Below are 13,278 nucleotides of genomic sequence, written 5' to 3'. Positions count from 1 at the left end.
GAGCTTTGACAAGACTTATGATGAGTTCCATCATTTGTCTTAAAAAACTATTTCACATTTTGGAAGTGCCTCAGTGGCTCAGTTGGTGAAGTGTCCAACTTTTGATTTTGACTCAGGTCATGATCTGCGGGTGTGAGTCTGAGCCCACAGAGCCTGCTTGAGATTCTCTCCCCCTCTCCCTCTACTCCCCTATGTGCTCTCTCTCTCTAGAAAAAGAAAAATTAAATTCAGATTTTAAATGAGACAATTATCCATTTCCTATTTTCATAATGGCCCTTACTGCATATAGGTAGACTGATAGGTCACAGCAGAAATCTGTTAAACTAATTATTTCTTAGCTGCTAGGCCTCAAGGAACTTAAAATATTCAGACTTAGAACAAAATCGGATTCATAAAATCTGCTCTTTTAAAGCCCTTGGATAAACATTGACTTTTGAAAGACTCTTGGGTTACATGTCTGGACTTCAGATATGGACCTTGGAAAACCAGTCACATCAACATCAATAAAGCAACCACCACAACAAAAAGCCCAGGGAAATACATTACCTTTTTGCTCTTCAAATTTAATTTTTAAAATGCTATTGGTAATTCCCAGTGATCAGCTCACAATTCGGCCTTTTGTCTCATTTCTTTAAGAGTTTAAATAAGTAGCTACTCAAATTGTGAGGATATTTAGAGTTTCATTTCTGTTTGTAATTCCTACTATTTCACAGGCAGAAGTACAAACCCAGGGTATCTGAGTCATTTTCAGCTTTTGTGCACGATTTCAGCAGAGAATTTATTTTCTGCAAATGCTATTAGACACCTTTTTATTATTAACATATATACTGACTTTTCCCCCAAGATTTTCAATGTGATGGGTTTTTATTCCCTTAAGTTTGATTCCGACATGGGTGTGACCAAAACTGGTGGAGAGTAAACATATTCTTTTAGTAAAATCCAGTCATTGTCACATCTGTGCAAAACCATGGCAGTGAAACCCCAAAGCAAACAAAACAGCACTTTTTCTAAAAAAAAAAAAAAAAAAAAAAAAAAAAGCCTTTCAATATGCAGCTCTGTTTTATTAACTGATTTGTAGAGGTCTGAATATTTCTCCGTGGACCTGGGTCACCTTCTGCACACACTGGGGGCAATTCCTGGTTTCAGATGGTACTACTGTTCCAAATCTCAGTGTGCCAAGATTTGCTTTGAGTCTGAGTTTACTCATATTGAAACTCAAGAGATATAAACTGAAATCAAAATGCTGTGTTCAAAGAATTGCCTGAAAGTTGAAACCGCACAGCCTCCTGCAGCTGCAGCCATTGTGATTCTATGACCAGAGTTTCTGGGAGGCTTACCCTCCATGAGTCATTAACAGAGTAATTGCTCCAAATTTTTATAGGTATATCAACTGGTGATGAGAAAGCATGATTTAATTTTTCTGGCTACTTGCTTATATCTCAGATTTATTTTCTGTGGGGCTTGCTCCAGTACCATCAGTGGAAAAGGATAAAATACAGGAAGGCAGACTCCCAACTCCAGAGTGCGCCTTCTGACTGATGTTTCTGATAGAGAATCTTCGAGTGGACGTAAGAGGAACCAGCTGTGTGGGAGCACATATTGATGACTTGGTTGGCAGTACTCCCCTGCTGAGTGCCAAGCTACAGATGCACTCCCAATCAATTCCCACACAGCTACAGTTCAGTGAACTATTCTGAAAGAAAAGAGCATGGCACTGGGGGCCATAAGATCCAGAAATACCAGAGAGGAGTCCAAAGAGATCAAATCTCTAAATAAAGCAGAGCTACAGTAGACCTCCAGGGACAAAGTGGCCAAAAGTAAAAAAGAAATAAGCTAACTGAAGTGTGTGTGAATATGTTTGTGTATGTAGAATGGATGTGATAAAAACAGACACTGGTTCTTTTCCTTGTCGTGTGTTTGTTAGTAGTAAGACAGATAGGGGATTGCCTTATGTACTAGAGACCAGCTCCTGGCTGTTGAATTAAATGAAGTGGAGTGAGCAAATAAAGTTCTCTAAAAATTCCCAAATATGGAATAAACTGAAAGTGAAAATATCATGTACATAATATATATCACTTTTTGCTGAATGGTTTTTTGAAATAACAGAGCAATTATAGCTTAGAAAATGAGAATATTGGGTGCTGTGTTCTGTGATCCATTTCTATGGCCTCGATACAGTCCTGTGAGAGTCTTCTCTTTTTTCCTTTCCTTGTCTTGTTCTTTCTTTCTCTCTCTTTTTAATATGGAATGCTTCATGAATTTGCATGTCATCCTTCACAGGGGCCATGCTAATCTTCTCTGCATCATTCCAATTTTAGTATATGTGCTGCCAAAGTGAGCCCCATTTCTCTCTTTCTACATGTGTGGTTTATACATGTATATTATGCTTCCATATATGAACATGTAATGTATAAAATTAACTTATTATTAAAACTTCAATATAAAATATTGAATACATATATACCATATACATATACATATATATGTATATATACCTTTTATGATCTGATAAATGAGAACTCCTGGAGAATTAAAAAAAAGTCTAGAAAGATTTTAAAATGTAAGAGATTTTATATTTAAAAACTAAGGTAATAAAACATTCATTTTTGAAATATTAAAATAAAAACTGATTTTTTCATCTAGTTTGAAATGCTTACATTGTTAAAAGGGACAGAAGCTTCACTTTGAAAATAATGACTTTAAACTCAACATAAAGTAATTTTATTTATTTACTTGTTTTAAGATTTTATTTATTCATGAGAGACACACAGAGAGAGGCAGAGACATAGGCAGAGGGAGAAGCAGGCTCCCTGTGGGCAGTATGATGTGGGACTTGATCCCAGGGCCCCAGAATCACGACTTGAGCCAAAGACAGACACTCAACCACTGAGCCACCCAGGTGCCCTGACATAAAGTAATTTAAAAAGCAATTTTCTAGCAGAAAAGTAAAAAAGCCCTTTTTTTTTTGGTCATTGATCTTTAATTTAATGATCTAAAAATCTGTATTCTATTAAAAATGCCAAATATATTCTTGACGTTTAAGTTCTAGCTATGAGATTGGGAAAGAGTAAGTGGCTGATTTAGGTAGAAATGCACAGCAGGCTGACAACGAAGTGGTCCTAATTCCTATAGTGAGCATCATGCAGTAAAGAATCAAAATCCATGAACAAAAAAGGGTCACAAGAAATGAAAGCAAAAGTGTAGACATCTATTTTTAGTAAGTTTCATAGGACCTGGGAGGGAAGATACGTACAGCGTGAAAATTTCAGAGCTGAAGTTCTAAAAGGAAAATGAGTTGTTGACAATATTGTAAGATCTTTCTTGAAAGTGTCATGGGCAGCTGTTTTCAAAGGTAACCCAGACACAAATAAGGAGCCTAAACAACTTAACTGCACATAAAATAACATTAAAATGTATATCCTTTTTCCCTTAGATACTTTTGTATTTATCACTTTTATAAATATACAGCTTTTAAAAAAGATTTTATTTATTTATTCATGAAAAACACATAGAGGCAGAGACATAGGCAGAGGAAGAAGCAGGCTCTCTGCGGGGAGCTTCATATGGAACTCCATCCCAGGACCCCAGAATCATGACCTGAGCCAAAGGGAGATGCTCAACCATTGAGCCACCCAGGTATCCCTATAAGTTTTTAAGTTCTTTTTAACTTAAAAAGCTTTTTAAAATAATAAAAACTGATTAAACAGCAGCTACACTTTGATAATTACTTAATTTACATAATCTCAATCTTATCTTTGGTTCTTTCAAAAGAACTGTGAACTGTGAGGTTATTATCCCACTTTGCAGATGAGAAGTCTGTGTACGTGGTGAAAATACCAAAACCAAAATATTAATTTCAATCACTGTTTTTCCTTGGCACATCCCACTTTTCTGGAATATAGTGCTGCATACATATTATATATTTAATAAATCCTTCATGACAGATTGATTGATTATTATTAATCACGATTCTTGTCCTAGGAGATATTTACAACAGCGGCTAAGAAAACAGAACAAATGCTTCCTATTTTTCACAAGCTCCCTTGGATTTTTCCAGCTTTTCAGGAATCAAGCCCAATAATGATGAGATCAGCCAACCTCCCTTCAGATAAAAATATCTTTTCTTTCTCAGAACTCCCCCTCTGTCCCCATGGCACCCTGCTCAATGCAGTACAAACAGTAGATGGACTCACTATCAGTCACTAAGCACTTACTGAGCACCTGTTCTGAGAGGCAGAGTGTGCAAAGTAGTGCTGGACTGAGGCACTGAGGAAGAGCTGGCTCTTCTCTGTAAGTGAACTGGCTGTATGAATTTGAGCAAGTCACTTTCTCACCTGCTCTAGAGTTCAGTTTGCTCATCTGTACAACTGAAAGTGCTTGACAGGTTAATTCCAGGATTCCTTCTAGCTCTGATGACCTCGGCTTCTGTTATAGCATCTTTATTTCTTGGGGTGGGGGTGGGAGGGCATTCAGGGAAATAAATTTGGAAGAGTGGAAACATTCGGACACGTTCTGAAATAGTTTGTTAAATTCCTTCCAAAAAACCACACATTCTATTTTTCTCCTCAACTGTTTTCTTATTTTTAGGTTTATGTTTTCAAAATGATACCTTCTGAATAAATAGATGGGGACAATAAAACCACCTATAAAAACAACCTAGTAAGGTGGCAATAAAATATGAATCATGGTTCCCAGGATCAGTAGCATTGTCAGAATGTACATATCACAGTATACAACACTGACAACTGTGGTATTCTCTTGGGGGGAGGGGGAAGGGGAGGCATGTATTAATCAAGGACTGAGCCGACATTGAGGTAAAAGGGTGGGGGGATGAGATAAAATAAACTTTCCATGCCTCAGAATGACTGGCTCAAAAAGCTACCATTTGGAAGAGTTGTAGCTAAATCCAACTGTGATCCAGGTGATAAAATGGAGCTAAGGAATTGTAGGAGGTAGTTTCTGTCTCTGATTCTGTCCTTAACATGATGTATGATGTTGAAGAAGGATATCAACCTTTATCAATTTCTTCATAGTGAAGTGGGTAAAATAACACTATTTCCTTAGTTGTATATTTTTTTATAACACTGATATTTATAAAAGGTTTTGGTCTCTTTTTATGGAAGAACACAATATAACTAATAAAAAGAACTGTATTCATTTTCTACAACAAATGTTCATGAAATAAAATGAATGGTGTCACAGAGCAATTTGCTAAACTATATTTTGTAAGTACAAATAGGAATTTTCTGCATCACATACAATTTAGTCTATCGAATTAGGATGAACATTACCCAAAGAGAACACAATACAGGAGCTGTAATTTAATGATCATACTAGACAGCCACCTCCCACATAGCAAGAGGTTATCATAATTATTTACATTTGGGCGTAGAAAGAAGACAAAATGTGTCATCTTTTGGGTTGCTGCTTGCATTCAAAAAGGAAATGATCTTCTCTAAAGACTGCAGTCAGCAAAATGAATTAATTAAAACTCATCAGCTTTGATAGTGGAAACAGAAATTTACATCAAATAAAGAATTTCTCTAATTCAAGAAAAGAGGTTTTCTAGAGAAGAGAAAATCTTAAAAAGACAGAGAAAGGAAATCATGACCCTTTTGACATATCCATGAAAGCCACTTATTCAACAATGAACTCTCACAGTAATGGAGAACCACACATTCTGAGGGGTCTACACCTTGTCTTGGTCTTTCATTCTCAGAATTTCCAAGTTTTCTATTTAGTAAATGCACTCTTCCCTGGACACAGACAGATGTTTACAGAACATGTATTAGAATCAGGGAGGATAAACAGAATGACTTTCTGAATTGACTTTAAAAAGTACCTTTTCTTGTCCATCTGCTTTTGGATAATCAAATCTCTATTTGATTAGAAACTAATATTAGGGACAAAAGAAAATTGTAGACAGGAGTGCTTTCCCCAGTCTCCTAGTGAAATCACCTTCCTTGATTCCAACCTTTCCTAAATATTAAATTGAGCAGAGTTTAAGAAAAGTCTTCCCTACTGAAGTAGTTTTAAGGATAATGATGTCACTCCATGCTCATAAATATGTCCTCACCAGTTTTCTAAGGATGAGTAAGGCCAAGATACCTAACATACCTGCACACATTGTAGCATCAGTGGATGAGACTTTCTCATCTACTTATGATAAAAGAATAATAAAAAGGGCCAGGACCAGAACTAGTTAGACAACATGTAAGGTAGAAGTATTGCAATGTGCTAGAAAATGGAGTATTTCCAAAATGGTAGATTGAGTGGTTTTCAGAAATAAGGGGATTCGGGCAACTGGGAGGAGGGGTGAGTACTAGGAATATTTTATGTAAAAGAGAGTTTAGAGATTAATTTTACCTATTTCATATCTTTTCCAAGATCATACTCTAGAAAACTTTTATTTACCAGTCATTCTTATTTTTATTTCATATCTTCTGGATACCTGGTATTTGGTTAGACTTAGTAAACTGAAATTACTTACTACCTTATGCAAGGCTTCATAAACAACAACATAATGAAAGTTAAAGATCATATCCAAATTCATACAAACTATATGAGACAATTAAAAATTATGCATAATTTCAACAAATACTTGCTGAGTGTCTACAATATGCCATGCAAACTTGTATGTGCTGGCAATACCTTAGAGAACACTAACAAATATCCCTGACTTTACAGTGTTTACATTCTACTGAGGAAGGAAATAGATAGTAAGCAAACACATGTGGAATATAGACTGTGTGTCCAAAGATCGTAAGTTTATAGAAGAAAATAGGGAGAAAGAGTTCCCAGACAGGCAGATGGGGTGGCTGGGTGAAATTTTCTCTAGAAAGTTCAAGGAAGGCCTTGTTGAAAAGGTGGCTTTTATGCCACACATGAAACAGCTCTGGACAGATTTATGTATGGCATTCAAAAGAAACCTTCAGCTTTTCAGTGATCTCATATGAGCTCAAATGTCAATGCAACTTATGTGAATTTCATTTAGGTTGATTTTTTACCTCTTTCAATGTAGATTCACTCTCATAAAGTTATTGTGAAATATAATCATTCCCCACTGTCCTACATTCTACCTAAGAAAGACTACAAATCTAAGATCTTGTGATATTTAGCTATTTTAAATTTTTACAATTGTCATTTGCCTATGAAAAGTTACCCCATGAGGAAAAATATAAGCTTCATCCTGTATTATAATGCAGCAGAAAGCATAAAACTAAGACTGAAGAGATGCAGGTTCTGGTTGTCTGGTTCACACATTACCTATTAACCTCAGTTTGGAGGTTTAACCTCATTTGCATGATAAAGCATTAGACCACTTCAACAGTTCCCAAAAGGTGTTCCTCAGAGCACTAGTGCTTTTGGAAAAAAGACAACTAATGGTCAACTAAGTATGAAAACATCATTTATCACACAGACTCTAATCAGAGAGTCCAATGCAGGTTAAAGGATCTGAAGGGCTATTGAATAAAAGGAACCCATCGAACCATAAACTTCGTTTAACTCAGAATCTCCTAAACATACTGCAACAGACCTAGGAAAAAATCATAAATGCTCACGTTTCTTATAGTTTGGAAATTGTAATTGCTCCTTTCTATTATGTCAGTTCCATTTTATCAATAAAGATGAGCTAAGTTATACTGAGGTTAACAACTATGGAAAATCTCAAGGGTTTAAGACAAAAAAGTTATTTCTTACTCACATGATAATGTTTACTGGGGACTGGCTTCAAGCCTCAGTTCTGTGTTCTTACTGCAGTCCACAATGGGCAAAACAGTCACAGTCTGGAGCATCACCAGTTGCTGTGGCATGAAGAAAGAGAGCCCAGTGTGACCTCATTTTAAGGTGTAGTTGGAAGTATATATTTCACATGTATTTGGGACCTGTACAGGTAGTGACTGGTAAAAGACCTAACGACTCCATGCTTATCTTCTGAAATAATTTCATGGTTAAGCTACATCTAATGGATGGTGGTGGCTTTGGAGTTCTTGGATGCCTGATTTTCTTGTATTCCAATCAAGAGCTTTGGACTTTATTCTTTAGGCAATAAGATTGCTTGTGGAAAAAAATTTATCCCTTTGAGACTTGTTTTTAAGTTCTTTTAGGATAGCTTCACAATAGCCTTTTTCCTAGGGCTAGTATAGCCTTCCCTCTAAGGGTATGACCCTTAGATGGCCCCTAGTGAATGTTCTGAGTACCAAAGGAGCCTCAACTCTGGCTAGTGGGAATTTCAACAGTTCCAGACTAGTGCAAACTCTGGAATTCATTACCTGGCTGCCCAGAAATTGTTCCTTTTTCAGAAGTTTTTCTTGCTTTGTCTCTTGGAGTTTCACTGTATGCAAACAAAGGTTGGCATTAAGCTAAAGATTCAGAAAGACTCTTCTGCATACTTTTGGAGCCCTTTTGCTGCACAACTCCCTGCTGCAAATGCCTTGCAAATTCTAGCTGCCTCTTCACTCAGGGAGGCCTCCAGGCACTATTCAGATTTTCCTTTATTGTGCTACAGCCTAGAAATCTCTAGGCAAAGAGCCTAAGAAACTGTAGGTCTCATTTCTTTTGTTTCCTCTCTCTCAGGGATCACTGTGCTGTGCTGTCTATTGTTCAAAATATGAAAACAGTTGTTTCCTACATTTTGCCCAGTTTTCTAGTTGTTTATGGCAAGAGGTTAATTCAAAATCCTGTTACTCTCTTATGACTGGAAACTCCTGTCTCCTAAATCTAAATTTAGTTCCAGTTTTAGAAACACTGTTTTTCAGCATGGCAGAGCACCATGTCTAGGAGGTCAAAAAATGGATTTCTTGTTTTTTCCCGGGAGAACAGAAAGCTATAAACATGATAAACTCCAATACTATACTTCCATTTCCTGAACTGTAACTCTTGGAACTAATAGGAAAAGTATATATTGACCTAAGTATATACTGACCTAAGTAATTGTCAGGATATGTAATCAAAAAGGCTGTTTCTAAGACAACCAACTTATTTATTTCTCAAGCATTAAGACATAGTAAAAAATATTTTAGGTCTTGTAAATATTTATTTTGAAGTCATACAAAAGTTAAAATACATGATCAAGGAAGTAGTATGAACTTAAATCTAGAAAAATAACAATACTTTTTAAATATATGATATTAAGCCAATGGCTTGAGTTCCTATATTGGAAGATCAAGCATTGCCTTGTGCTAATTATAACAATAATAACCTAAGAACTTGTCATTCAACTGGATCTAAATGATAAATTGTGGTTGGTATTGTATACTAGTTTCTAGAAGCATGTCTTATTACAGGCTGCCTAATGGATATTAATTGAGTGACTGGATGAATGAAAGGTGACAAGAAAGGATGAGGTGTTGCCTTGTAGCAAAGATCTTCCCTTAGAAGGAAGGCGTTGCTCCTTAATTCCTTGATTAGTGAGTTCTGAGAAAGCATCCAAGGCAGTGAAGGGTTGGTTTTAACATACAGATAAAGAGATAGGCTTCTCACAAGAACTCTGGAAATGAAGATGATAGTAATAATAATAATATAATGAATGAATGATATAATAGTAATAGTGAACAGTGAATAATGAATCATTCCTTGTATAATTTCTATTTACCAAACTTTGTTCTATGCACTTTTTATGTGTACCTCATTGAGTTTTTACTATTAAAACACGACAAGGTGGATGCTACGTGAGATATCTTTCAGATATCTTTCTTTCAGATATTTAGTATTTATATCACCTTCAGATATTTAGTTATTTTTTATCTTCACTATCCAAAACAATGAACTTCAGTAAACTGACAAAATGGAATCTCCACTTTATCCTGGAAACCTAGAAATTCTGTGTTGGAAAACTGCCTTGCCCCGTAGGAGTGATATATTGGCTTAATATATTTATATTCTACAATTATAATTGTAGACCCAGAGATGTTAATTATAGATAAGATAAAAGAGATGATAAGTAACCTGAGCATGGTGGCACAGCTAGTTAGTGGCAGAATCAGGTTGTAAATCTACAGTATGGCTCCAGTGCTCACAATTTTAACCACAGGGCTATACTGGCTCTCTGTGCATGGGACCAAATATAGAGGAGCCCATCAACACTGATGTAAGTAAGAAAGGTCCCCTAGGAGTTATCTTATACATCTAACAACAAATAAAGAGGTATAAAAGTCACCCTCAAGAGGATACCTCTCAAGTCGGCAATACTTGACACACTCGAGAGTGTGTTAGCATATCCCTAAGAAAAGAGCAGAAAAATCTAAAGGGAAGATGCTGTTCAACCACCAAAGCTCTGAATAACTAAATTTGGTGTGAAGAGAAGATGATGTCCTGGTTCAAAAGAGCGAGCTGCTCTTCTCAGTGGTAGACATCACTTTTTATTACAGAGGTGTATGCCTCAGACCTTCTTGAACGAAATCATTAAAAATGAAATTCTATATTTCTATAGCATTAAGATCATGCACACTAGGCAATTTTCTCTTTACACTTTTTTCAGTGTAGTTGCCTCTATGGAGAGAAGATGCTAGAGAGAGGATGTAAACACATATCGCAATACAAATTATCCTAGTTTAGACACATAAGGGCTTCAGATATTTAGTTATTTTTAATCTTCACTACCCAAAACAATGAACTTTAGTAAACTGACAAAATGGAATCTCCAGTTCATCCTGGAAATCTCGAAAATCTGTATTGGAAAACTGCCTTGCCTGCTAGGAGTGGTACATTGGCTTAAACTGAACACTATTCTTTAAACTTCTACTCTCTCTTCTGTTGCAGCCGAAGGGAAAAGGATTATTATTTGGTTATTCCATTGTGTGTCTAGTGAAATTATACAGGTTTGGGGATTTGAATGAATATTTGGAATTATAACCATAGGACTAACATTTACTAAATACTCACTATGACCCAGCCACCATCCTAAGAACTTTACATTGTTTTATTGAAGTCCTGTGTAGAAGATCCTATTATTAGTCTCATTCTACAGAAGAGAAAATTGAGGCTGAGTGAGGTTTAATACCTTGCCTAAGTTCACAGACATAGTAAATAGATATGAACTCTGTTACCTCCAAAGCCTATGTATGTCCTATAACATCTGCTATACTTTCTTCCAATATGGCATCCATTTACAATATCGATATATAGAATCCAAATCCAAACATATAGCCAACATAAGAGTTGTTTTTGTGCCCTAATCTTAATTATTTTGCTATTGTCATCCTTGATATTATATTTGTCCAATACCACCAGGTTTGGAAATAGAATAGATACAACAGTATCTCCTATGCTCTGTTATTTCAAAACACCCCAACAAACAATTCCACTTCCATACCTTAAAGTCAGTTATAGTCAGTTCAAGTTTTCCATTCTGTTGGAAGTCAGTGGTATACCATCCCTATTCTATTTCTTCACATATGAGCTGATGAATGATGTTACTTCCCTTTATTTTTTTCCTGTGATTTAGATTGTGAAGAAGAATAAAAGGGTTAAAGTTCCTAGGCTCAAAGTAGAATTTACCGGAAATGAGAATATGTGTAATAATTTCCAAATTGTATTTACGGATACCATTTTATTCTATTGATTGGAAACTACTCAGCAAAAGGATTCATACAAAGGAGATAAGAGAGAATGAGCAATTGAAACAAAGCATTGATGGAAGTTTCCTAACAGCAAAAAATGAGAAGGCTGTGCCATCCCAGGGGAAGTGGGGGGTGGACCCAATGCCTGAAACAATGAGAGCTGGGATGGAGTCAATGGCAGTGAATCCCGTAATTACTAAATTAGACTGTTCCATTTCTGGATAATGCATGCTGCATTTTCATCTTGATTTAAAATCCAATTAGTTCAGGATCATCACTCCTGTTAGTTCTAGCTTCTATCTGGTGGCTTTGAGAATTGGACAATAGATTAGTACTTGTGTGGGTTCTTTGTAGGCCCTCTTTGAAGACATGGCTTTTTAAATCTATGGCAACAGGTGTCCTCCCTCCCACTCTTACATATTTTACTGATTACTCTCTTGGTCTAGCCTCAAATTTTCTCAAGTCAGAGTAACCAATGAAATGCTACATTGGTACATATATGGCTTTTCAATAAATAATGACAACCAACCATGACACATTTGTCCTTCAAATTACTGCTTCCTTTTACATGTTTTGTTTTCTTTTCTATGTAAAGAGTTTGCCATAATGGATTAGTGTCATTTTTAATTCTCTTGTTTTTATTTACTGAAATCATTAGGTAAATTTTATATCCATTATGAAGAAAAGAAACTTCAAAGGAAAAGAACACATTTGAGGTTTGCCAAATATAAGGGATGAAGACTTCCAGAAAATGAGCATTTTGTTCTTTTCTGGTGAGAGTGAAAAGGAACGTCAGGAAGTTCAGTGACATAGCTTCACTTTGTTCACATGCCTGTATGGGTAAGTAATCAATTAAAGACTGTAAATCTGCTTCAATGGAAAGACTTTAGGATTTACATATTAGGGACGCCTGGGTGGCTCAGTGGTTGAGCGTCTGCCTTTGGCTCAGGGCGTGATCCCGGGGTCCTGGGATCGAGTCCCACATCGGGCTCCCTGCAGGGACCTGCTTCTCCCTCTGCCTGTGTCTCAGCCCCTCTCTGTGTCTCTCATGAATAAATATATAAAATCTTAAAAAAAAAAAGGATTTACATATTAGAGTACGTTAATCTGTAGTTCATAATTATGGAATTACTCTGAATATAATTTTGCTTTTCCTTATTGAATACATACAGAAGAACTTCTGGAATGGTGATATAATACATGTTATAAAAATGTGTTCTCCATAGTGAAGTGTGATGAGTTATAGACTACAATAGTTTCACCACAAGAAAGAAAACAGGCATTTTTTTCTTCCATGGGCTTGCTGAAGAAATGTGGAACATTGATTGAGAGCTACTTGTTAATTCACACTAGGGAATCATGTAGATTACTTAATTTTGAAAATTACAATGTAAACAAAACCAATGCCATAAAGGAGTTCAAGGGCCCTACATCAAAATAATATTTTGTTCATTTACTTTGACAAGTGTGGTTCATATACTCAAGTGTTACTTATGATTATATTACATTTGAATTAACATAGTGCATTTCATAAAAATAATGAAATTTTAGTGATGTAATAACTTATAGAGAAAGTTCATCACATTTTTCTGATGTGGATGTTTTAAACAATTTATATGCATTTATGGCCCATTAATGTTACCCTATGTCTCTCTCTCAGGCTCACTCTCTCTCCCTTTCTCACTTTTTCATACATAAGGGATTAAAAATAAATTTA

General features: G+C 35.9%; 1 non-coding gene across 1 annotated transcript; it reads right to left on the bottom strand.

Moving 5' to 3' along the window:
• Positions 1–2,236: 2,236 nt before the first annotated feature.
• On the bottom strand, positions 2,237–2,342 carry LOC140632766 (U6 spliceosomal RNA). The gene has a single exon (XR_012030458.1). It is a non-coding gene; the product is annotated as a U6 spliceosomal RNA (small nuclear RNA).
• Between the last annotated feature and the right edge of the window lie 10,936 nt (positions 2,343–13,278).

Source organism: Canis lupus, chromosome 4 (assembly GCF_048164855.1).
Source record: "Canis lupus baileyi chromosome 4, mCanLup2.hap1, whole genome shotgun sequence".
Taxonomy (NCBI): domain Eukaryota; kingdom Metazoa; phylum Chordata; class Mammalia; order Carnivora; family Canidae; genus Canis; species Canis lupus.
This window is presented reverse-complemented; position numbering and strand designations above follow the sequence as displayed.